This window comes from Adiantum capillus-veneris, chromosome 19 (assembly GCF_014529385.1).
Source record: "Adiantum capillus-veneris isolate H3 chromosome 19, ASM1452938v2, whole genome shotgun sequence".
NCBI classification, from domain to species: Eukaryota; Viridiplantae; Streptophyta; class Polypodiopsida; order Polypodiales; family Pteridaceae; genus Adiantum; species Adiantum capillus-veneris.
Genome location: NC_140949.1, coordinates 60,133,657 through 60,157,408, shown reverse-complemented (window position 1 = coordinate 60,157,408; position 23,752 = coordinate 60,133,657). Strand labels below are relative to the sequence as shown.

At 41.8% G+C, this 23,752-nt stretch overlaps 2 pseudogenes across 1 annotated transcript; one reads left to right on the top strand and one right to left on the bottom strand.

The window, feature by feature from the left end:
- Positions 1-16,681: 16,681 nt before the first annotated feature.
- On the bottom strand, positions 16,682-17,799 carry LOC147434101 (uncharacterized; annotated as a pseudogene).
- Positions 17,800-19,563: 1,764 nt separating this feature from the next.
- LOC147434100 (desmethyl-deoxy-podophyllotoxin synthase-like) lies at positions 19,564-21,759 on the top strand (annotated as a pseudogene). Its single transcript, XR_015185237.1, has 3 exons — positions 19,564-20,448; positions 20,567-20,638; positions 20,721-21,759. The product of XR_015185237.1 is annotated as a desmethyl-deoxy-podophyllotoxin synthase-like (transcript).
- The last annotated feature ends 1,993 nt before the right edge of the window (positions 21,760-23,752 follow it).

Here is a 23,752-nt window from a genome sequence, read left to right as displayed (position 1 = left end):
ATAAGATGTCCTCTATGGTAAAAGAGAAATTGTACATAGGATATGATGGCATCCTATGGTCCTAGGGCCATAGGGTGTCCTCTATGCTAGCAAAATGTGTAAGTTAATACTGCGATAAATATGCAACACAATATACAAAATTGAATCATTATCATACATCATACATTTGTTGCTTTGCCACACAGTTGAAGGGGTCTTTGCCTTCAAATATCATCATAACATTCAAACATTTAAATCAAATTTGCAAGTACTTTAATTCACAAATGCATTGATCTGTTGGTGGATGGAAGGTCCGGCTCACCATGCACTTTGATTTACAAATCCTGAGGGGCAAAAGTATTTGTGCTCGATTCTCCTTATGGCATTGCACATGTTTTGGAACTTGCATTGCCTTCTACTTTCAATTTACAAACTTATACAATGGTTATACATTATACAATCATTTCTTTGCAATAAACTTTGATACAATGTTCCGATTGCTACATGACAAGCTAAAAAATTCTACTAGTGCTAGCTTCCCTCTATTGAAAAAAATTCAAGATATAAATTCCAATTCTGTGCATCATCTAGATGAGAAACAAAATCATAGTTTGGAACAAAATACTCGCACTTTATATCTTTGAATAAAATCTTGTTACAATCAAAGAACCAGATCTTCACATAATCCAAAGGACAAATGCTTCAATAACCATTTATACTCGATGTTTACTATCTAAGCAAATAATTGGCATTTACAACAAATGTTGAATATATGTTTAATCTAGTTAGTTGCAATACAAAGATAATTATTTCAAAGCAAATATGTTTAATCTAGTTAGTTGCAATACAAATATAATTATTTCAAACGCTTACACCATCAATTCACAATAGAAGAACTTACATCCAACAAAAATGATCATACATCAATTGTTCAAACTCTCATTTTGGAATTTTGAGGACTAAATACTTTTTAGTTTTTTCTAGCTTATTTCATTCTCAATAGAATATTAAACTTTAATCACAAGATAAGAAATATATGTCCCTAATGTATATGGACACAAGATATAAGGCCAACGAAAAATGTTCTTGAAACACTTAAAGAGTCTTTAGGTGACCTAGAATAACCAACCTATGGTCTAAAGGCCATAGGGTGTCATGTGATGTTTTATAAGATGTGTCCATAAGAGCTACATGATTTGCATCCATGGGGTGATTTAAGTGCCCCTATGGAGATTCTATGTCACCACCCTATGGCCCTAAGGCCTTAGGGTATCCCAAATGCTCTTGGATAACTTATGTTTCCTTCTAGAATAGCCCAAATACTTATGTGCCCGTTTAGAGACTTTATGTAATCTCTCTATATACATAAGATTGTAGGATAGCTGTGTTGACACCCTATGGCCTTAAGGTTGTAGACTAGCTCAAATGCTTATGTGCCCTTTTAAAGACTCTATGTAATCACACTATATCCGTAAGATTGTAGGGTAGCCAAATGCTTTTGGGGGATTCTATGTTGACACCCTATGGGCCTAAGGCTATAGAGTAACCCAGATGCTTATGTGCCCTTTTAGAGACTCGGTGTAATCACCCTACATCTGTAAGGTTGTAGGGTATCCCATTTTCTTTTGGGGGATTCTATGGCCCTAGGGCCATAGGGTGTCATGTCTACAAAGAACTCTATGATCCTCAAGTCTACAAAGAACTCTATGATCCTCAAGTCATAGTGTATTCTTCCCAAACCTCATATGATCAATTAACTTTAAAGTATTCCATAATATATATCTTATGACCATATATAAATGTAGAATTCTATTTACCAAAACATGTCCATATAATATCATACACTTAAGTCTAATTCATTTATTGTGAAAAAACTCAAACTCACAAGTTCACATTTTTTCAAAGAAAATAAATTGAGAAAAATAACGAGCCAAACATCAATGTTTTTAACATCATGGGCAGATTTGAGATGGAACAAATAAAATAAAATGACAACAATAATAATCTAAATATCAGTAATGTAATATCATGGGTGGCTAGCTTAATCTGTTTCCTGTAGACTTTCTAGAATGGCCTCAGCACTTGCATCCAATGGTTCTTCAATTTCTTCTTCCTCTGAATCCTTGGCATTGACTTTCTCTGTGTTATCCACACCTGCCCACCTTCTAAGATCAAGGTCTTCTTCCACTATGGAATGGCAAAGAGATTCCAATTGCGTCATTTGATCACTACTACATGCAACTGATATCACCTTTCTCTATTGTTGTAGTGCCTCTTTAGTCCCATAGCCTAATGAGAAGATGTCTATCACTTGATCATCTTCTTTGAGACAGATGCATTTGATTGCATGCCGTAAAAAAAAGGATTTGGCCGTGGTCACAGAATCATACTCGTCGTCATTGATGTAGAGAGTATGCATTGGCTCCAACAATGACTCTTTAACACTAGAGTAGTTGGTGTACTGCTCTCCTTGACTGAAAAATGCACAAACCCCAAAAATTACTTCGCGAAGAGAACATGTTTGGATGGTCTCTAATCCCATTAAGGATCTCAAAAGTAGAACGTGCATTTCATACCATTTAGCTTTTTCAAAAATTGCCTTCTCTAGGGAAGCAGCATGCTGATACTTGACTAAGCCGACAATTAAAAACTCTGATGGTTGATGTGCTACCCCACATACTCCATCAATTACTTTACCAAATTGGGCATCACTCCAATCACTAGATGTAAGACTTTTGTGTGTTGTGTCTATGATGCAAACACCAACACAAATTTTAGAGCTATTCTCACTGCAGAGAAACTCAATGCCTTCCAAATTCTTTCCAACACACTTGATTGTCCATGGTAAAATGAATTGCAAACTAGAAGTGCCATTCTTTTCTGCAATGATCCACTACACATATCCCCTAGTGATCTCAGGAATTGGCTCTTTCTCCTTTCCTTTTTGTAGTAGGAGATTTAGCCATTGCGTACAACTCGTGAAGAGAGATTTGTAAATCTCATCTTTAATGTTATAATGAGACTTACATTTATCCCATGAAGTAATTGCTATTGCTGATGGATCTATCTCTTTAAATGCCATCAACATTTGAGGCTCAAAAACCCTGGTCTTCTTTAAGATCGTTGCACGTGCAGTGAGGTCGAGCATGCCGGCTTGACGTGGTTGCTTCACTAAGCAGATCTTCTCATCTGCCAGCTCTTGTTGTAGTATCTTGACATCATTATCTTCTAAACCAGCTGGTCATCTAAAGGTTGTTATGCTTGGTTGTCGCCCACGAGCAGTTGATGTCTGATGCTTCTCCAAGATGTGTAACCACTAATCATAGATTTCATCATCGTACATGACCATGTGTGCTTCTTTGTTGGCAAATGATTTATGGTTGAACACAATGTTCGCCACATTTACAAAGGCCTTCAAAATAAATAAAAGAAAATTAAATTTATTTCAAAACATATTTGTAACAAAAATAAGCATAGGAAAGTGGAACTTACATCCCAACCTGCTCAACTCAGATGACTGACAAGAACACGTGCCTTGGGTTGTGTTGGTTTAGAATATGCAAGCCATTGACTACGGCCATGCTTTAAGTCCTCCACATAAGGCTGGTGTTTCATTGTTGCTGTTATTCTCTCTATGTTCTCCATTTTGGAAATTCGAACAGCAACCTCTTTCGGAGCGTCTCCACTATCCTTGCAGTTCTAAACTTGTAGAACTCTTTTCTCAAAGCATACTTAGTGTGTTGTTACGCAAAAAAGCTCTAGCCGCTATGATGGAATGCTGACCAGCTAGAATCTAGTAGTGGTATGTTGATAGCTTGTCTCCATGCACTTCAGCTGTTTGTAAAGGCATTTTTGTAATTGGGTTATACGGCATCAAGTCTGCTGCACTGGAGACTGGCCTATATTATCCTGCAAATTGCTTCAAGAGATATTTCACATATACATCTGACAATGGTTTGCATCTACAGCCATCTGGTTCAAGGTTGCATTGCTCAATTGGGATCAATTGGGTAAATTGTACACCAAATTTAAAATAGTGGTCAATTCCGACGTATCCATCTAGCCCACTCTTAGAAGTTTTGGAAACTTCTTTATCAAGATCTTTTTCTTTGGGTTGTATAAACGAGTCCAACACAGCTAAGGATGCTGAGTCCACAACCACTGCCACTGAGGGGGTTCCAACTGTTAGGGTTGCAAGTCCACTAGAATCTCCTAATTCTTGAGTCTATAAGGGTATAGCTGAAAGATTTTCTTTGGCCACATTTCCACTATTTTCTCCAAGTGAGGGAGTCTGACTCTCCTTGAGCGTCTTAGATTGATTTGTTGTACCTGTGTCTTCATTCTTTCGCTTCTTATTCTTCTTTGTGCTACTCAATTTACCTAAATATTGATTGACTTTCTTAAAGCCCTCAATATATAAGTCTATAAAGTTCTCACTTGGAGTGTCGTCTTGAAGCTCCACCCACCCTGCTTTTGTCATTGTCACTCCTTCATAATCAACCTTCACCAATTTTTGAGCAACGGCCACAGGCTCCAACAAGTAGGAGTCACCATTGAGTAGTTTTACTCCAAGGCATGGAGACATTTCAAGATCTGAACAATCTTTCTTTATCTCCTTGACAATACCACAGTCCTTGCAGGGCAATTGCTCTTTATCTTGAAAGAACAAGTGGACTTTCTCATCACTTCCACCATTTGGTAAGTGAAAATCTAGATATCAAGAACTTGGTGTTGAGCCTGTTGCATCAACTGACTTTGACTTTCTCTTCTGAGACATTTTCTGTAAAAAGAATGACATATATTTAGACAAGATGGATATTATTACATCCATATGGACCTAGGGCCATACAGTCACCTCTATGTTAAACCATGTGGTCCTAGGTCCAAAGGGTGCCAACAAAATCGTTCTACAAGTGTACCTAGGCCACTCTATGGTAGTGTGATCACATGTTCCCATATGACATTAGAGGACCCTCAAAGAAGTATCCCTTGAATGGACTAAATACCCCTTTAGAGCCTCTACACCAACACCATATGGAATCATGTGGCCTGAAGGCCATAGGGTCCCCTGCATAGGGACCCTTGGAGCCATAGGGTCCCCTGCATGCTAGTAAGAACCTCTCTATGCTCTACATTGGCATCCTATGGCCCCAAGGCCACAAGGTGGCCACAATGTTTTAAAGAAATGCTTCATGAGGGTTTTCTGGTAACCACTATTTGCTCTATATTGAGGAAAACCCTATGGTAACCACTATTTGCTCTATATTGAGGGTTTTCTGGTAACCACTATTTGCTCTTCATGCAAGTAAAAACCACTATTTGCTCTATATTGAGGAGACCTTGTGGGATGAAGTCCATAGGGTCCCCTCTATGCTAGTAAGAACCTCTGTTTACTCTATAATGGCACCTTGTGGCCTGAAGGTCATAGGGTTCCCTCTATGCTACTAAGAATCTCTTTGTGCTCTATGCTCTATCGTCTATGCTCTATGATCTATATTGACTTCCTATGGCCCCAAGACCACAAGGTGCCCTCATCGTTTCCAAAAACACCTCATTGTTTTGCTATGGCCCTAAGGCCATAGCTCTCTATGCCGATATAAAGCACCATGCTCTATATTAGCTCCCTAAGGCCTGAAGGCCATAGGGTTGGCCTCAAGGGCCTCAAGGGTGCTTTGTATACCAATGAAAAATACTATTCGTTCTATATTGAGAAGACCTTGTGGGCTGAAGGCCATAGAAACCCTTCTATGATGGATTTTTGACAACCAATCCCCCTAGGTCAGGATGTTCTATATGCTAGTAAAAACACTATTTTCTCTATATTGGCACCATGTGAATTGAAAGCCCTATGGTCCCCTATATTCTAGTAAGAGCCTCTCCATGCTCTATATTGGCACCCTTTGGCCTGAAGGCCATAGGGTCCCCTGTATGCTAGTAAGAACCTCTCTATGCTCTACACATCCGATGACCCCAAGGCCACAAGTTTCCCTCTATGTTTTGAAGAAACCCTTCAGGAGGGTTTTTTGGCAACCTATGGACCCAGGGCCTGGACCCAGGGCCATAGGGTGCTCTCTATGCCATTGAACAACCCTCATTGTTTTGGTACCCTATGGCCCAGGTATAAAGCACTATTTGGTCTCTCTATGCTAGTAAGAACTGATCTTTGTTCTATATTGGCACCCTTTGGCCTGAAGGCCATAGGGTCCGCTCTGTGCTAGTAACAACCGATCTATTCTCTATATTGGCACCCTAATTCAGGCCATAGGGTCCCCTGTATGTTAGTAAGAACCTCTCTATGCTCTACACATACTATGACCCCAAGGGCACAAGGTGCCCTCTATGTTTTGAAGAAACCCTTCATGATGGTTTTTTGGTAACCTATGGACCCAGCGCCATAGGGTGCGGTGCTCTCTATGCTAGTAAAAACACTATTTGCTCTATATTGAGGAGACTTTGTGGGCTGAAGGCCATAGGTTACTTTCTATGCTAGTAAAAACACTATTTGCTCTATATTGAGAAGACTTTGTGGGCTGAAGGCCATAGGTTCCCCTCTATGCTAGTAAGAACCTCTGTTTTCTCTACATTCACACCCTGTGGCTTGAAGGCCATAGGGTTCCTTGTATGCTAGTAAGAAGCTCTCTATGCTCTATGCTCTATGCTCTATATTGACATCCTATGGCCCCAAGGCCACAAGGTGCCCTCATTGTTTCGAAAAAACCCTCAATGTTGTTTTGGCACCCTATGGCCACATATATAAAGCACTATTTGTCTCTCTATGCTAGTAAGAACCGATCTATGCTCTATATTGGCACCCTATGGCTTGAAGGCCATAGGGTCCCCCCTATGCTAGTAAGTAACTCTCTATGTTCTACACATCCTATATGTTTTGAAGAAGCCCTTCATGAGGGTTTTTTTGGCAACCTATGGACCCAGGGCCATAGGATTCTCTCTATGCCATTGAGGAGACCTTGTGGGCTGAAGGCCATAGGGTCGCCTCTATGCTAGTAAGAACCTCTGTTTTCTCTCCGTTGACACCCTGTGGCCTTGGGGCCATAGGGTTCCCTCTATGATAGTAAGAAGCTCTCTATGCTCTATATTGACATCCTATGGCCCCAAGGCCACAAGGTGCCCTCATAGTTTTGTAAAAAACCTCATTGTTTTGGCACATTATGCTCCCAGGTATAAAGCACTATTTGGTCTCTCTATGCTCTATATTGGGACCCTATGGCGTTCAGGCCATAGGGTTCTATGTATGCTAGTAAGAACCTCTCTATGCTCTACACATCTTATGACCCTAAGGGCACAAGGTGCCTTGTATGTTTTAAAGAAACCCTTCATGGGGGTTTTCTTGGCAACCTATGGACCCAAGGCCATAGGGTTCTCTCTATGCCAGTAAAAAACACTATTGCTCTATATTGACGAGACCTTGTGGGCTGAAGGCCATAGGGTCCCCTCTATGCTAGAACCTCTGTTTTCTCTATACTGACACCCTGTGGCTTAAAGGCCATAGGGTTCCCTTTGTGGTAGTAAGAAGCTCTCTATGCTCTATGCTCTATGCTCTAAATTGACATCCTATGGCCCCAAGGCCACAAGGTGCCCTCATTGTTTTGACACCTTAAGGCCCCATGTATAAAGCACTATTTGGTCTCTCTATGCTAGTAAGAACCGATCTATGCTCCATATTGGGACTCTGTGGCCTTCAGTGGCCTTTAGGCCATAGAGTCCCCTGTATTTTAGTAAGAACCTCTCTATGCTCTACACATCTTATGACCCTAAGGGCACAAGGTGCCCTGTATGTTTTAAAGAAACCATTCATGACAGTTTTTTGGCAACCTATGGACCCAGGTCCATAGGGTGCTCTCTATGCCAGTAAAAAACACTATTTTCTCTATATTGAGGAGACCTTGTGGGCTGAAGGCCATAGGGTCCCCTCTATGCTAGTAAGAACCTCTGTTATCTCTATATTGACACCCTGTGGCCTAAAGGCCATAGGGTTCCCTCTATGGAAGTAAGAAGCTCTCTATGCTCTACATAGAGATCCTATGGCCCGAAGGCCACAAGGTGCCCTCATTATTTCAGATGGAAAGTAGGGCACCTTGTGACCCTAGGGAACATAGGGAATCCTATGGCCCTTGAGATTGTAGATTGTCACCCTATGGCCCTTGGACCACAAGGTCTTTAGATGGGACAGAGGGCATCCAAGGGCCCGAGGGTGGCCTACGTACATAGGGTACACTATGGTGCATATTAACGGGCACCATGGCAGCCCCATGCACCTACAGATCTAGGGCCATAGGATCTCCAAAAGGAACATAGGGAATCATATGGCCCTTGCGATTCTACATTGCCACCCTATGGCACTTGGGCCATAGGGTCTTCAGATGGAACTTAGGGCACCTTGTGACCCTAGGGAACGTAGGGAATCCTATGGCCCTTTAGATTGTAGATTGTCAGTCTATGGCCCTTGGGCCACAAGGTCTCTAGATGGGACATAGGGCACCCTGTGATCCTATGGATATAGGGCCATAGGATCTCCAAAAAAAACATATGGAACCCTATGGCCCTTGAGATTGTACAAATACACCCTATGACCCTTGAGCCACAAGGTCTCAAGATGGAACATAGGGCACCTTTTGATCCTATGGCCATAGGTTCCTTATGTTCCTTTTAGAAATTCTATGGTGCTAGGGCCATAGGATCTTCAGAAGGAACATAGGGAACCATATGGTCCTTGAGATTGTACATTGCCATCCTATGGCCCTTGGGCCACAGTGTCTCTTGATGGGACATAGGGCACCATGTGATCCTATGGCCGTAGGGCCATATGTTCATTTTGGAGATCCTATGGCCCGAGGACCATAGGATCTCCAAAAGGAACATAGGGAACCCTGTGATCCTATGTCCGTAGGGCCATATGTTCATTTTGGAGATCCTATGGCTCGAGGACCATAGGATCTCCAAAAGGAACATAGGGAACCCTATGGCCCTTGAGATTGTACATTCCCACACTATGGCCCTTGGGCCATAAGGTCTCCAATATGTCACCCTTTGATCCTATGGCCCAAGGTTCTTTATGTTGCTTTTGGAGATTCTATGGCCCTAGTGCCACCCTTATCTCCAAAAGGAACATAGGGAACCCTATGGCCCTTGAGATTGTACATTGCCACCCTAAGGCCCTTGGGCCACAAGGTCTCTAGATCGGACATAGAGCACCATGTGATCCTATGGCCATAGTGCCATATATATGTTTTGGAGATCCTATGGCCCTATGGCCATAGGATCTTCAATAGGAACATAGGGAGCCCTATGACCCTTGAGATTGTACATTGGCACCCTATGGCCAGATGGGACATTGGTCACCCTATAGTATGATGTGAGACCACCCTATGGCCTTATGGTCATAGGGTGCCTTAGGGCCATATGTTACTCTTTAGTATGAGGTGAAACCCTATGTAGCCACACCTTGTCTGCCCTTCTAAAGATTCGATGTCTAGTTTTATTTTAGTGACTACAAATGAATTTAAAGAAACTATATTACACCATATCTTACAAACACATATAGTGTACACTTTCTTTCCCACCTTTTTGCCTCTTTTTTTTTCCCATCCTCCTGCAACTGAACAACAGCGCGCTCTACTCGTCCTCTTACAACGTGTGCCCAACTCCCCACAACCCAATTACAGGTATCCATAGTTTCAGCGTTTTTTGTAGTTATTGTCTTTTGTATTTGCAGGTTTATATTATTTTTTTGTAATTAGAGATTTTTGCAGTTAGAGTTTTACAATTTTACAGTTTAGGTCACTTATGAAGAGTTTTCTGTTTTACAAATTTAGGTCCCTAATAAGAGTTTTTTGTTTTACAAATTTAGGTCCCTAATTAGTGTCTTCTGTTTTATATTTTTAGGTCTCTAATTAGAGTATTCTGTATTACAGTTTTAGATCTCTAATTAGAGATTTTTCTATTTTATAGTTCTACAGTCTACAGTTTTACAGTTTTAGAGATGTAAGTAATGATTTTTGTTTATTGTTTTAGAGAGAGGTGATTCACAACTTAGCTAAAATATAATTAGATTAAGAATAGTTAAGACCGAATTAAGCAAACAGATTAGGATTTCTACAGGTTACCTCTGAGTAAATCTGTGTTTGATGAAAACCAACTGCAGCACTAGCAAGCAGTCACTTAGGTGTGTTGAGGCCGCGACGATGATGGTAACAGATCTGTGTTTGGGAGGTCGCGACAACAGTCCTTCTGTTGAAGGTTGTGACGATGGCTTCGCATAGATCTGTGTGCGCGTCACAACGATGGCGTAGAACTGTATGCGTAGGGAGAGAGGGAGAGAGAGACAGAGAAAGACAAGCTCTGTGTAGGTTTCTGTGTAGCTTTCGAGCAAGAAACGAGAGAGAGAAAGAGAGAGATAAGGTTAGTTAGGTTAAGTTAGAAATTCAAAATTCGAATTTTGAATGTAGGGGTTGCTCTCACGGGTTTGCAGTCGAGATTACTAGAGTTATAGGCTTTGTACGAAAATGAGACATAGCTCGTCAGCTCCGAAATTGAAAGAGCTTTTCAGGGGGGGAAAAAAAGAGTATGGAAAAAAAAAGTTGGTGCAAGGCTTTGTCAATGTCCATATCTTTGTAGTACGAGTGGAACGACACCCATGAAACAAAATTTGACTCCAGAATCAAAATCTGTATAGTAAAAAATACACTAAAAATAGCTAAATTAAAAAAAAATTCTCACGAAAATTGTGCGCTATTTTTTTTTTCAATATCAATAAGTGTATTTGAAAACCCATTATAACTAAGTTTGTCGTAGCGTTTAAAAAAAAAATTAATTATTTTTTAATTTATGCCACTTGCGGATATCCCTTGAATGGCCGAAATTATTATGAAGGCACCTCAGCCACCCCTGGGCTCACACCATAGGACGGCAATGTTGGAGGTCAAGGATCAAAGCATACACTCAGTTCCATTTGAAAATCCTATGTCCTATGGTGAGATCCTTGTGGCCCTACGGTGGCAATGTGGAAGCTTGTGGACCTAGGGCCATAGGGTGGCAATGTATAAGCTCAAGAGCCATAAGTTGCTCTATATTCCATTTGGAAATCCTATGGCACTAGGGTTTAGGGGCGACAATGGATAAGCTCCAATACATAGCCCTATGTTCCAGTTGGAGATCCTATGGCCCTAGGTCCACGACAATGTATAAGCTCAAGAGCCATATGTTGCTCTACTTTCTAGTTGGAGATCCTATGGCCCTAGGGTCATGGGATGGAAATATGTAAGCTCAAGGGCCATAGGGTGACACATTCCCATATGGAGATCCTACGGCCCTAGGGCCATGGGGTGGCAATGTATAAGATCAATGGACATACATTGCCTATGTTCCATTCGGAAATCCTATGGTCCTAGGGTAATGGGGTGGCAATGTATAAGCTCAAGGGCCATACATTGCCTATGTTCCATTTGTAAATCCTATGGCCCTAGGGTCATGGGGTGGCAATGTATAAGCTCAAGGGACATAGGGTGCCACATGTTCCATATAGAGATCCTATGGCCCTAGGGCCATGGGACTGCATTGATATCTTGGCCACCTTTGACATCTTGGCCATAGGTTGTCTTTTTGTATGTTTTGAAGTCTTGTGGCCCTAGGGCCATAGGGTGTCAATGCTCACACCCTTGGGCTTAGGGCCATAGGTTGTCTTTTTGTATGTTTTGAAGTCTTGTGGCCCTAGGGCCATAGGGTGTCAATGCTCACACCCTTGGGCTTAGGGCCATAGGTTGTCTTTTTGTATGTTTTGAAGTCTTGTGGCCCTAGGGCCATAAGGTGTCAATGTATAAGCTCAAGGGCCATACGTTGCCCTATGTTCCATTTGGAAATCCTATAGCCCTAGGGTCATGGGGTCGCAATGTATAAGCTCAAGGGCCATACATTGTCGTATGTTTCATATGCCGATCCTATGGCCCTAGGGTCATGGGGTTGCAATGTATAAGCTCAAGGGCCATACGTTGCCCTATGTTCCATTTGGAAATCCTATAGCCCTAGGGTCATGGGGTTGGAATGTATAAGCTCAAGGGCCATACATTGTCGTATGTTTCATATGCCGATCCTATGGCCCTAGGGTCATGGGGTTGCAATGTATAAGCTCAAGGGCCATACATTGCCGGTTTAGGGTTCATTTGGAGATCTTATGGTCCTAGGGTCATGGGGTGCCATAGGATGTATATATACTTGACATGAAACTCCCTATGGCCCTAAGGCCATAGGATGTATATATACTTGACATGAAACTCCGTGAGGTGATCTTGAGGACAACCCTATGGCCTTCAGGCCTTAGGGAGCTAATATAGAGAAAATATGATCTATACCAGCATATAGAGCTATGGCCCTTGGGCCATAGCAAAACAATGAGGGTTTGTTGGAAACAATGAGGGCGCCTTGTGGTCTATGGGCCATAGGAAGTCAATATAGATCACAGAGCATAGATCACAAAGAGATTCTTAGTAGCATAGAGGGAACCCTATGACCTTCAGGCCACATGGTGCTTCTCATGAAACACCCACATACATACTTGTTATGCTTTATGCTACGTAAATCAATATACTCTGCAAGCGGTTTGTTTAACAATTATTCTTGCAAATCTTCTTGCAGGTATGGCTAATTTCAATCATGGTGATAGAGTGTGCATGTTTGTAGCGACACAAAAGGTTGCCATTGGAACTATATTTGAAATAAATCCAAGTGCATATTGTTCTGGAATGCTTATTGGGGAAGGCAATGTATCGGTGCCAGTTGATTTGTGTTTTGAAAAGAAAGCACTCATCCCTTTTCCAACAATGGATGCATTGACAGTGGGAGATGCTTTCATAGTATTGTGAAATGGAGTAGTGGGTTGTTGCAACATATAAATGAGATGTAGTACAAAGGGGCTTCTATGCATGAGGCTGACAAAGCAGAAGGAGCATTGGATGCACAATGTAATGGAATGAGCTACAGAGAGGTTTGGAAGGATAAGAGGGTTCAACTTTGGGATGAAAGAAAAACACATGTAGTAGCCGAAGGGGTTGTCATGTATGTGTGTCCGTTTGAATCTGTAAACTTTCGTGAGCTAGGTGAAGATAACATTGGTATTGGTATCGAAACATCCTATGCAGATGAGGCTACTATTTCTGCAGAAGCTAGTGTATGCAGCATCAATCTAGTTTGTTGGACTATCAAGAGAGTGACAACTATGGATGGAAAAGAATTGTTATGCTATGAGGATCTACATGCTACGCATGCGTTACAAGACACATGCATTGAATCGGCTTATTTGGTAAAGCCTATTTCAAAAAAGCGGAAATATTGCTTTGTAAATAGGAAGCCAAAAATGTCAGTGAAAGCTTCTAAGAGATCCAATCAAGCATCTCTAGCATCTGTTCAGCTTGTTTCAACCATAGATTGTTGTTCCAAAAGGTGTTATCAATATGCCAATCGAGATAAGGTCATGGCTATGCGCAATGAATTTTGGGGAAAGAGTTTGCAAAATAGAACAAACTATGTGTATGATACAATGTTGACTGCATGGCGTGAGAACAAAACAACTACAAAGACATGCTATGTGTTTTCTTTTAATGGCAGTGAGGTTTGCAGTAGAGCTTGGTACGAAATTCATGGCAATCCAAAAACTTCATTTTATTGTTACCGTCAACATTTTGAGAATGGGGTTAGATGCTCAGTGCATGGTAATGATGGTGTCATGAGAAAAGGAAGAGACCATACAGAAATGGGAAGGACATTGATGCGCTCTTTTGTTGATGAAAACTCGGAGAGAATGCCACATAAGAGTAGAACCATGGAAGATGGTACTAGGGAAACTTTGCTTGTAATACCAAACATGTACAAGCAAGTAGACATTTTACATGATGTCAATAAAACACTTGACAGCATGAGTCTCAAGCCAATGTCTAGCACGACATTCAATAAGATTTGGAATACAAAGTTTGCTAATGTGACATTGTAAAAAACAAGTGAGTTCTCCAAATGTGTTGTGTGTAGTTGGATAAAGTCTCAACTAGAGTCAACAAAGGATGACGAGATGATTGCGCGTTTCAAGGATGAACGTCGAATTCACATGTTGCAACAACAAAGTTGTAGGAATGTGGACTACACCTGGCGTAAGTTCTCCCATTTGCAAAAGGATAAGTATTTATGCATTATACATGATAAAATGGATCAAAAAAAGACAGCAATACCTAGGTTGCGTGTGAACTCAAAAGATTATGCGAATGCATGTCAATTGCAAGTATCATTAACAGGTATGATAATACATGGACATGGTCATGGAATGTATGGTCACTTCTCACTTAATGGTCTATGGCCTTCAGATCCCAATGCTACAATTGGTTCCCTTGCATTATGCTTACAGAATCTAGAAAGAATAGAAAACCATGGACTAGGAGATTTATGCCATGACGATATGCCATGCAGTAATGTAACGTTATTCAATGCATTGAACTCAAGGAGAGCTCTAGACCTCCAAAACAAAATAAAGCAAGAGCGTGAGAGGAATGCATCAACAATGATACCACCGTTGGCCATCCAAGGATGTAATGAAGAGATTGTACACATACAATCAACTTCCTCTCAATGTGTTGTGGATACCATATCCACTCCTCTATTTCAAAAATTGCCTGAGAATCTTTTGCTACAGCTAGATAATTGTGTAGGAGAGAATAAAAATCGATATTTATTTGCATACTTATCCTTGTTAGTAGCAAAAGGAGTTTTCAAAACCGTGCATTTGGGATTCTTAATGGTGGGTCATACACATGAGGACATAGATGCAATGTTTAGTAGGTTCTCAGAAAGATTGCGAACAGGAATGACATTCACTTTTCCACATCTGATGGAACATTTTCAAAAATGTGAAAGCTCAGCTCCAGCACCATTTTTGATGACACAAGTTCCCGAATTTAAATCCTTTGTGCAAGGGTACATGTGTGACGGACAAGATGCTCTAGTCGGACACTCTAAGCCACTTCAATTTCGTTTCTATATGCAAGGTGAAGTCCCAGTAATGCAGTACAAAATTCATCCCAAATCACCCGATTGGATGCCAAAGGAGTTAGGAATTGAGTTGTGGAAAAAAGATGACCAGGGAAAACCAAAATTACCAACAGGCTGTCCAGATGTGGTACCTATAGTAGACTATGTGAGAGATAGTCCGCTTGTTATTCAAGGGATTAAGTCATATCTTGAATTTTGGAAAAGATGTTCTCTGTTAAAGGGAAAGGACCATGACTCCACAAAATACATGGAGACTATTATCACTTATTGGCAAAACATAATCAATGAGCTTGAACAACCAACCAATAAACACATTGGTGAATATACAACATTTTGGCCAAAGACTATAGGGAGTCATTGAATGCAAGAGATAGAGGAAGACAGAGATGAGTTTCAAGGATATGAAGAATTGAATGATCACTATGTTGGTCCTCAAAGTGCAAGGCCACAAGAGGCCTTTAGGCCTCAAATTGATGTAAGAAAAGGGGATCTTGTTTTTGTGAGACCCGCAGATCTTGAATATCCGACATGGCTAGGAGTGGCAGAGTCAAACGTTGATGTAGACAAATCATCTCCTAACTACAAGAAAGTTCTGATTGAGTATTGGGCACCAAAACATCAAAAACGAAATCCCACAATCCAAGAACAATATGAGGATTGTTGGAAAAAGTGTTGGTGCTGCAATCTTGCTGACCCAAAGCGCTGGGAGTGTGTTGATACAATTGTATGGTCACTCCAAGGGGTGGAAGAATTGCGGAAACAATCAAGATCCCATCAAATGTCATGGAGAAGGCACAGACTAGCTTAATAGGAAAAATTGAATAGCATTTCATATCTTGCTCATTGTTTTATTTCCCTAGCTTATGTATGATTTTATGAAGTATTTTTAATCACCCACATAAAAATAAAAATTCTAAAAGGTGTTTCTCAACACCACCATTTTCTTGGGAATCTATCTCTTTTATGAAGTGTTTTGAAACACCCACATAAAAATAAAAATTTTAAAAGGTGTTTCCCAACACCACCATTTTCTTGAGAATCTATCTCTTTTATGAAGTGTTTTGAAACACCCACATAAAAATAAAAATTTTAAAAGGTGTTTCTCAACACCACCATTTTCTTGAGAATCTATCTCTTTGTCACATTCTCAAATTAAATGAATTTTTTCCAAATTTAATGGAAAATAGGAATCCATAGGCGTTGAAATTAGTCCCAAAGTTGTGGGATTTTCCCATTTCATCTAAAACGGTGTTAAATAGTTTTGGTTTTAAAAAGTCTAATAGGCCTATTGTCACCTTTCAAAGGGTTCCTTCTGTTAAGTGGAGTCCTTCAAAATGTGGAACCACTAGATCATGCAAGGTTTGCGACTCACTAGGTTTTGAGATGGTTTCCAAGGTTTAGTAGGGTTGTGGGAATGGCTCTAAAGGAGCTTGGATAAGCCCTATAAGTTTCTGATTATAACGAAAATGCATTACCAGCTCCTTGAGCTCTAGAGCACATGGGTACTCTCTTAGCTTTGCATGGAAATTCTTGGTGAGAGCCACTCGGAAATCCATGACATTTGACCCTCCGGGAAAAGGAAAAAGGGTGGCCTTCACTTGGCCATATCCATCAATCCTTAACAACAGGCATCCCCAAAAGATGAGGGTCGAAGCTGTTACTCACCCATAACTAAAGGGCATAGTATCGTGGAAGACCATAAAGACAAGTAGATACACAGCTCTGCCCCATCAGAGGCTAGAGCTTTTCCATGCAGAGACCTACACAAATCGTGCAAATATCACACTTCCAGTATGTGCTTGAGCATGGTTCTTGAGGCTATATAGAACATCACACAAAACCTTACTCCAAATGATCTCATCTGCTCCCATCTTCCCAGTATATGTGTTGAATCCCATGAAGACAAAATACTTGTTGTTGAGGCCCTTTTGATTCCACATCTGTGCCTACTTTGCCCTCATATTTGTAGCATCGTTATAAAATCCCATCATTACAATGAGCTTATTGGCAGACGGAGATCGCCTGAAAGGACCGCCAGCGTTTGTCCAAGACTAATCAAAGCTATCCAAGCTGCTCTCTCCATCACTTCCAACATTTGAATTACAGAAAGCCATGTTTTCGAAGAAGGTCCCTGCACTGGTCCAAGGACTATCAATTGGTAAGGCAGACTCAATACCCTTATTCTTACTATTTCCTATCGACTTGTCCTATGATAAAAAAATCCAAGATGGGATGTGCTTTGCAAATCCTGAAACTGTCCATCCTCTGTTAGTTGGCATCGGACACTTTTTGAAGTTTCTTTGTAGCTAGCGCTGCTGATTAAGCACTGTAATACACTCATTTTACATAAGCTCAATGCCACGATTGGTTTGTACTGTAGGAAGCTTTGCCATCAACAAGAAAGCTTGCACCCCATAAGCATATATCACTACTCAATCTAAATTACTGGAGTCCATCCAATGCAAAACAGCAGTTTACCTGTGCTAACATGCCTGGCATGACGATTGTAATGTCGCCTTCCCAATCAGGGGCAAACAACTTTGAGACTTCATGCATTGGAAAGCCCAACTCTAATGCTTGCTTGCATCTGTGCTTGAATTCCAACTCTACTAGCTGAGATAGCTGAAAGGAAATTACATAAAAAATCAGAAGGCTTTCTTACGAAGAACAAGCACAGAGTGTAGAAGGGTGCCTCAGAATAAATGGTGAGCTTCTCATGGTGCTCTCCACCTTACAGTTTTCGAGCTGAAGCCTATGATCAACTGCAGTCTGCATCGGCACTATTCTGAAAAACAGGGGCTTCTGCCTAGCTAGACTACACTCTTGCAACGACAGGGGATATAACTGCCGTTGTAATTTGTGGAGATCGTGTCATCCTATATCTGCGTAATTTTGCATAATTACTTTGGGTTTATACACTTTTGGGTCCTGTTTATCATCTTGATTGATACAATTCACACGAGAGAGAGAGAGAGAGAGAGAGAGAGAGAGAGAGAGAGAGAGAGGCTACAACTCTCCAAAATTGCACGATCCCGTCCTCCCTCTCGCAACCTCGCTATCTCACCTACAGCACGGAAAAAGTACACACACACACACACAACCAAATTTCCACGCCCAAAATGCACCCAATCCAGCTAACAAAAATAGAAATTTCATGCATGCCCTCCATCCAAAAAAACACACCCTTACTGGACCACTCCCCATTGGCTTAATCCCCTATGGCCATGCGAGCAAATTTTCTCCCTATAGACCTTGCCTTACGGCAGTGCCAACAAATGTTGGGAATTAATCTTGTCAAATGGTTGATATGGCATTTAATAGTTGATACATTACACTGATTCAATACTTCAACAAGAAAGCCGTCAATTGAATCGTGTAAGCTGTTGCTTTTCATTGTCATTCACTGATGACAAGCTTGCACGATGTGTGAACGTACTAGTAGTGAAAATCTTGTTTGTAGAATATAATCTTCTATCTCTACACCATCCATTGCAACCTGGCCTTAAGCATTACAAGGTCATGATGAAGATGTGTGGCGAGACAGAGAAGATGGCATTTGCCCAAGGACTTTATCGAGCATGGTTTGTGTAATTCTATACCTTAGGAGGCTAATAATCTTCCTCTTGACAGATGTAGTTCGTTATTCACACAGCAGCTCATTCACTCTTCAAGGGAGACATCCAAGTCAGTTCCAATGTTTGAGAAAGGTCTGCCTCAGCTTAGCCTCGAGCTAGTTGAAAATCAAGATTAGGCGGTTGCAAGCCAAGGTAAAGGGAAGAAAAACTGATAAAATATACAAGAAAACATTTCAAAAATCTTGCAAATTGAGAAAATTCTAGTAGTGTTTTTGGTTTGCATCTTGGCAAGGAGGAAACCTAGATGTCTATGAAAAATTTACTTTCCCAAACACTGCATCCGACTAGTGATTTGCACACATGGAAGGCGTTTAGTCATAGACTGCCTTCCTATTTTTTTTGCCAAAGGAGCTCTATAGGTAGACATAGGGCTACCGATGCTCCATGCGACGATCGTGGCAGCTTTTGCAGACATGGGCCACCCACATTCTCATTCCCACATTACAAATACGGAGGAGGCCTTGTGAACGTGAAGGTGTTTTGGGGGGGGGGGGATTCCATTACGTTACAATTGTTTGCAATCCAGGTCTTTGAGCACAAGGGCGTGGCGGGTCTTGCTGATGTGGCAATCGCTTTTGGTGGAACGACAAGCTCAATGGCACCATGTGTGCACCAAAGGAGCATAAAAGTTGATCAAGAGGCTTAGAGCCGAGGGATAAAAGTATCCGAGATAAATTTGGACATGACATGGTCAACCAAAGACTTTTTTGGAGTAACAATAAAACATACTAGTACGGCCATCCGCCTTCGGCGGCCTCTCTCTCTTCCCCTCTCTCCCTCTTTATCGCGTGCAACTGAGCTTTTTTTTCGTTTCGGACTTTAGCTTTCAGATCGCAGATTGCGACATGTGTAAAGGGAAGCCCTTCCGCCATATTTTGGTAGTAGATAAGGGAACATATGGCGTATAATTTGGAGAGAGAGAAAGAGGAGAAGAAAAAGAAGAACAGAGTTTTAACGTCATAGGAAGAGAGAGAGAGAGAGAGAGAGAGCAGATTATGGAACTCCTCCAGAATGTGGCTGCCATATTATTAGCAGTGGCTCTTGTGGTACTTGCCATCTTGCCTCTCAAACTCAGAAAATCAGCAGCTCGGCGCGATAGCTGCTTCCCTCCTGGCCGTCCTGGTTCATGGCCTCTCCTGGGTCACTTGCCCTTCCTTGGCACCGGCTGCCCGCATCACGTCCTCGCCCACCTCGCTCGCCGCCTCGGGCCTCCGCCTCAGCTCCAAGCGCGCCAATATCGTCGTCTGCAGCTCCCGCCTTGCCAAGGAGGTCCTCCACACCCATGACAAACTCCTTGCCAATCACCCCCGTCTCCTCGCTGCTGACTACGTCTTATATGGATATGGCAGCCGCCTCGTCCTCGCCAGCTACAACCCGCGATGGGCGATCCTCCGCAAGCTTTGCACCTTGGCGCTCTTCACCGCCAAGCGCCTGAAGCCCTCCAGCACTTGCGCTACCAGGAAGTTCGCAACTTGCTTCACAGCCTCTTCGAAGAGTCTCGCCATGGCACGCAAACTGTTGATCTTGGCGAAGCCTTCGTCACGATGAATGCCAACACCCTTGGCCGAGTTGTCCATTCGGAAACACTTGCCGGGGTGAGCGGCCATGCCTTTCCGTCAATGCTGAAAGGGATTTCATGCCCTGGCTCAAATTTCTTGATCTGCCACGGAAGCGGGCGATGAGAAACAATCATAAGCGTCTGGATAAGATGATTGAAACCATGGTTTGGCAGAGAATGCAGTTCATGAAGGGCTGTAAAGCTGATGATCTTCCAAAGGACTTGCTACAGGTTTGTGCTTGAAGATCAAGGCAAATGGGAACCAGAAAATGAAGCAAGAAGCCATCTTTGCTTAGGTTGAATTGAAGCTTCAATGCTCATATATATTGTGTATGTATATTGTATGCAGGTTCTCCTTTCCAGAGAAGCAACTGACCAGAAAAAATCTGATGATCAAAATGAATTTCTGAGTACCATATTCGCCTAAGTCTTTGTTTCAATTGTTGAAAGCCTTTTCACTCTTCTACAGTTCTGATTTAGCTTTGGGCCTTTGTGCTTAACAGGACATATTGTCTGCTGGCATTCATACAACAGCTCTAACATTAGAATGGGCCATGGCAGAGATTCTCCGAAACCCTGATTGCCAGCTAAAAAAGCTTCAGCAGGAGATCGATGAGATAATGACGAAGGAGGGTGATCACTTCATAACCGATGAGGATATATCAAAACTACCATATCTCGAGAAAGTGGTGAAAGAGGTGTTCAGCTTGCATCCACCGGTCCCTCTGATGTTTCCCCATCTTGCAAATGAGGTGGTGAAGTTGGACAAGTACACCTTATCTCCGGGGGCACTCGTGTTTGTGAATGTGTGGGCCATCGGAAGAGATCCAGACGTATGGGAAAATGCAGAGGAATTCTTTCCGGGGAGGTTCGATGGCAAAGACTTGGATGTTAAAGGGCAGCATTATGATCTCCTTCCCTTTGGATCAGGGAGGTGGGTATGCCCAGGCTTGCGCCTGGCTTTGTCTGTGCTTCATATCACTCTGGCTAACCTTGTGAGAACATTCCAATGGGAGCTTCCTAATGGTCAAACACACATGGATGTGGACATGTCTGAGCAGAGGGGCCTCACTACCATGAGATTGTCGCCGCTGTTGGCTATTCCGAAGGCTCGACAAGGTGCACCATGACCTACTACAAGCACTTGTGTTACGAACGTATGTAGCAGCTCATCTACACTACTCAAGCTACTACACAGGCTCAATTGAGGTATGCTCTTGGCCGGTTGCACTTATAAGAGATAGTACGGCCGAAGGTGGCCTCTCTATTTCTCTCTCGCTCTTTATCGCGTGTCTAGGAGCTACTCTTCTTTTTGGAATTTGGCCTTCTCCCATATTATGTTAGTTTAGATCATCTACACCGAGTGCGTTCAAATGCTAGTTAAAAAAAACCTGGTACTTATATATTGTTCAAATGCTAGTAAAGAAAACCCGATACTTATGTATATTGTGAGGCAATAAAATGACCCCTTTTTCTTGTTAAACGTGAAAGTTGTTTCTAGCCTTTACTTCAACAACAAAGTACAGTAAATTCTGTGAATTATACCACTCCTATTGAATGCACATGGGACACTGACATTTTTTGAAGGCATGGGACATCCTTACATACATAAATGTATGTAAACAAAGGAAACTTGTATGTATTAGGCATAGACTCCACACATTGCTTTTCTCAAGCTTCCATTTTTTAGTTTAGAGGACTTTAGGTTCATTACATACATTGTTGTGCGTAACTCCATAGCCAACAAGGTAAAAAAAAAACGGTTTATGAGAGCTCTATGTCGAATTGCTTTCAATTGATGACGTTTTCTCTCACTGGTGATTGAATTTGTGGCATGTTAAAACAAGGGAGAAAGGGCCAACGTATCTTTTAAGACTCTTTTGGTTGAGTGTTAGTGAGTTTCGACGAAAGGGAAGTCCTTTTTAGGACATTTACCCTTTAGCTTACTATCCCACAATTTGGCCGATTGGCTACGGCACTCACCCGTTTAGAGGTTTCTTGCGAATTGAATCCACATCATCTTGGATGAGTGTTTAAATTAGAACAATTGCTCTACACCAAAGAGTGTTAGTGAGTTTCGGCGAAAAGGGTAGTCCTTTTTCGGTTTTTTTAATAAAAAGACTCTTTAATTTTACTTTGTTTGTAAATGGGTTCTTTCATGTAAGGCCATCTTGAAGACCTTTCAACGTTTTGTTTTCACAGTTGTCACTTGTCACTGTGAGGCTTCACTTGGCTGTTTGAAATAAATAGGAGGAGAAGGCATTTGAAAGAAGAACTGCTCTATTTTTGTCCAAAAGAGCGGGCTTGGTTGGTTAAGCGAAGTGCTCCCTGTCCTTAATGAGCAAGGTCATGGGTTCAAATGTGGTCAAGTGACCTTGGTACTAGTGCTCATGGATGCCTATTGTATCACCACACACGGGAAAATACATTTCACTACAAAAAAAGGAACCACTCTACTTCACATTACCGCTATGATTAAATTTTTGTTGGCCTTTTAAAGGATAAGGGCATGTAAGCATGGCGTTGTTTATAACCATCAAGCCACTTGGGTATGTGCATAGCTCAATGCCTTCAATTTCCCTGTCTTCTAGTGCTCAACCAGCTCTAAATCTTGGCAGTCAGTGGCTTGTCTCTTTGAGCACATACTCCCACTAGTTCAAAGAAAGTGCAATGTCTGCAAGAGCATCTTCGAGCTTCCCTTTTTTTTGGAGACATCGGACCAAAAGTAGCATGCACGGATGCACCTAGAGGGTCATGTTTTCTCTTCCTCTATATTTTGATTTGGAGATGGTTGATGAGATTAACCACATCTTACTCTATTTTATGAGTGCCTTCAAATTAGTAGTCGACTTGATGTCACTCTCCCTCATTAAGGCGGTGCTCACACGAGGCTTAGAGTTTTGTAATCTGAGCCGACCATCACTGACAACCATAGCTTTTCACTGGCTTAGTTTTGTGACTATGCCTTTTTAGGCATAGTTTGAAAACTATGCCATTTCTCTCTCTCTCTCTCTCTCTCTCTCTCTCTCTCTCTCTCTCTCTCTCGTCTGCGCCTTACTCTTTCTCTCACTACTTGATGCTACCCATCCCTCTTTGAACTGTCGTACTGCCTCGTGTCAGATATGTCGAGGCTTACATATACCATATAGATCATACACATCACGAACTCCTTCATCGACACTAGATCTTCACATATGCTTTGACATCTCAACACACATATGTAAGCACCTTTGATACTGCTTTTCACGCTTTCTGACATCGACACCTTTTGGATGCACCATCATTGCCCAACACCATTGTTGAATATTCATGTTCAACCAGAAAACAGAACTACTGAAACTGAAAACTGTAAGACTAGACAACACTATGAGCAAACCACAAAAAACCACTACCATATGTACAAGGCCCTACATCCTGCCTGCTTCCAATTCTCAAGTGGGTTGCCCTCCCCCCCCCCCCCCCCCCCTTTGCATAGTCTGTCCTCCTGGATCAAGCACGTGGCTCTGTTCACTTTCATCCATCTGCAACAACATCC